Genomic DNA, 3,497 nt, shown 5'->3' with positions numbered 1-3,497 from the left:
GTGGGAGAGGCTTGGGTGAGTGCGTCTGTGAGCGAGTGTCTGCAGGGGAGGTCGAGAGCCCATGGCTGCAAGAAGGGACCTGGTGGCGTGTGTTTCCCAAACCCAGGCGTGTATGATCCCTGTGTCATTTGTGTGTTCCGCAAAGCCTTACGTGCGAACCCCGCGCCGGCCGGCCTGGGGCAGGGTTCTTCATCTCTCGAGACTCAGATCCAGTGCTCCCCCCTCCCCCTTTCTGAGCACCCTTCCTGCAAACAGAAACATTGGAGAACAGAGAGATCTCCCGGTGGCCCCCTCCACACCCTGGACACACTCTTACACCACTGATAACACTTCTGGGCCTTTATTAATATTGAGGACCAACCTCTGTCCATCCCTTGCTGTGGGCTGGGCAAAGTATATGTCAGGCACTCAGCCCTCTGGGGTTGGGATGTCATTTTCTTTTTTTTTTTTTTTAAGTTTACTTATTTATTTTGAGAGAAAGAACAGGAGAGGGGCAGACACGGGGAGAGGGGAGAGAGAATCCCAAGCAGGCTCTGCGCCGTCAGCACAGAGCCGGACACGGGGCTCGAACTCATGAGCAATGAGATCATGACCTGAGCTGAAATCAAGAGTCAGAGGCTTAACTGACTGAGCTCCCCGGGAACCCCTGTTATTTCCTTTTTAAAAACGAGGAACTGTAGGCTTGGAGAAGCCAAGTAAGGTCACACAGGTAAGTGGTAGGGAGAGGGGTCTGAATATGACTTCACTAGAAATCTGGTCCCTTTCTCCCCGAGGCGCCCCGTAGTCAGCAGTGGGGCAGAAATTAGAGCTGCAACGCGGTTCACGGTACCCGGTGTGGTAAGTGTGGCCGGAAGAGCTGACAAGGGTAGTGGGAAGTGCCAGTGTCTTCTGTGATGTGGTGCTTCTCAGTTGAGATTTCTGTCCCCAGGGGTATTTGGCAATGTCTGAAGTCATTTTTGGTTGTCACATCCAGGAAAGGGGTGGGGGGTGTTAGTGGCACAAGTGGGTAGAGGCCAGCGTGTTCTTAAACACCCTACAGTTATGGAATGGCCCCTCACCCAAAGAATTAACTGTCCCCAAATGCCGGCAGTGCTAAGACAGAAGCCTGGTAGCAGGTGCTATTTGAGGGGGGCCTTGGAGGGGGACGAGGTTCCCAACAGCAAAGGCTCTCCAGGCCAGGTGGCTGGAGTCAGCAAGGTACAGGTGGGATCAGAGAATGCAGGTTGGCTGCTGTTGGGGCAGGGAGGGGGGTGTCCAGGTGGTAAAAGCTCGTTTTCCCAGACTAAGGAGGATTGGACTTTATGGCTTCAAAATCATGGACAGATTTTGTGGATGCATTCTAAAGATAAATTTTAAGTGTTTGGGATTTTTTTTAATGGACTCACAGTAAATTCACATAATACAAATCTTTTTTATATATATTTAAATGTTTTTTAATGTTTGTTTTTGAGAGAGAGAGACCAAGCACAAGCAAGGGAGGGACAGAGACAGACAGACAGACAGACAGAACCTGAAGCAGGCTCCAGGATCTGAGCTGTCAGCACAGAGGCTGACACAGGACACGAACCCATAAACCTCGAGATTATGACCTAAGCGGAAGTTGGACGCTTAACCGACTCAGCCACCCAGGCGCTCCCATATAGTAGAAATCTTAATCCTTATACTGCTCACCCCTGGCTACAGAATTCTCCCCGGAAGCAAGCATGCCTGATCTGTTTCTTGGGTGTCCTTTTTAAGCTGGTTTGTGGATATATGTGTGTATGTATCAGGGTTGTTTTTAACTACTACCTTTAAAACATTTTTTTAATGTTTAGTTTTGAGAGCGAGAGACTGAGCATGAGTGGGGAAGGGGCAGAGAGAGGGAGACAGAATTCGCAGCAGGATATCCAGGCTCTGAATTGTCACCACAGCCCGACAGAGGGCTCAAACACAAACTGTGAGATCGTGACCTGAGCTGAAGTCAGACCCTTAACCGACTGAGCCACCCAGGCACCCCAACTACTACCTGTTTTTTTTTTTATTTCAACTCAATTCCTATCCACCTAGAAAAAAATCATCCAAAATAGAAGTAGGTAATAGAGGAAAGAGAGGTCTGTAATTGAGCCCCAGCTCTGCCCTGCCCCCTTCGCCTATAATACTGTCAGTCGAACTGGGGGAGTCTGGTCAATGAGCCTCACGGCTTGAACTGTTTCAGAGAGCAAGCCGGGGTGTTTGCTGGAGCGCCGGACCAGAGGGCTGGGGATGGCCAGGCATCCTGCAGCAGGTCAGACATGTGACCAGGACCTAGGCCAGAGCGCGCAGAAGGAAATAGGACAGATGTTTAGGAGGGAGACCATCCAGGCCTCCACCTGACTTGGGCAAGATTCTGCCAAAGAAGGGAAAGGAAATGGAATTCATTTCCTGCCCTTGGAGAACTGACAGTCCCCTTAGGGAAGCCAGGGAGCTAGAAGGAGGAAACAGCCGCTCTACAAGGCAGTGGGTCACAGGCCTTGGAGTGTGTCCCATCCCAAAGGTCTGGCCACGCCCAGAAGCCACGTCTAGGGGTGGCCCCACAGTGCAGAGTCCGACTTCACTCCGGGCAGGAATGTTCCCTTGGATCGGCTTTACCGGGAACTGATAAACTGGTCGATCTGTGGGTACCGATTTGCCTCTTGAAGTGTTTGTGGCAAGAGTCTACCATGCTTACAAAGCAGTGCTGTCTAGGAGAAATTTAATGCGAGCCACAAATCCAACTGTAGAGGAAAACTTTGTTCTCCTTTATATTCTACGTGATACTCTACTTCTGATCACCAAGCCACGCCAGGCAATTCTCCAATTCTCAGGAGACACCAAAAGGGTGTCCTACAAATTTATCTCAATTCTATACCATCTACCTGGAAATAGCATCAGAGTCCACAAGTTAGGGGCTCAGTGTTGTTACAAGACTGTCCCCCGCATATACCCCCATTTAAACACCAATCATCAGTGCAAATTGTCACCTAAGCTGCTGACTGACCAGTTGCAGATTGGAGATTTCCGCAACCCTATCCTGTGTTGGGGTAACTTGCTAGAATGGCTCACGAATTTTGGGAAAACACTTCACCTCCTAGATTACTGGTTTATTATAAAAGATTGCCATTTTGGGGGCGCCTGGGTGGCTCAGTTGTTAAGTGTCTGATTTCAGCTCGGATCATGATCTCTCGATTTGTGAGTTCGAACCCCGCGTAGGGCTCTGTGCTGACAGCTCAGAGCCTGGAGCCTGCTTCAGATTCTGTATCTCCCTCTCTCTCTCTGCCCCTCCCCTGCCCATGCTTTCTCTCTCTCTCAAAAATAAATAAACATGAAAAAAAAAAACCCAAAATAGTCAATCGTTTAAAAAATGTTTAAAAGAAGGTTGCAGTTTTGAAACAGCCAGAGAGAAGAGATGTGTAGGGCCAGGTATCTGAGATGGAACAAAGAGCTTGCACAATCTCTCTGGGCCTGCCTCCCTCCCCATATCTCTACATGTTCACCAAACC

The sequence above is a fragment of the Crocuta crocuta genome, unplaced genomic scaffold, assembly GCF_008692635.1.
Source record: "Crocuta crocuta isolate KB4526 unplaced genomic scaffold, BGI_CrCroc_1.0 scaffold13, whole genome shotgun sequence".
In the NCBI taxonomy this organism is placed as follows: domain Eukaryota; kingdom Metazoa; phylum Chordata; class Mammalia; order Carnivora; family Hyaenidae; genus Crocuta; species Crocuta crocuta.
Note: the sequence above shows the minus strand (reverse complement) of the source record.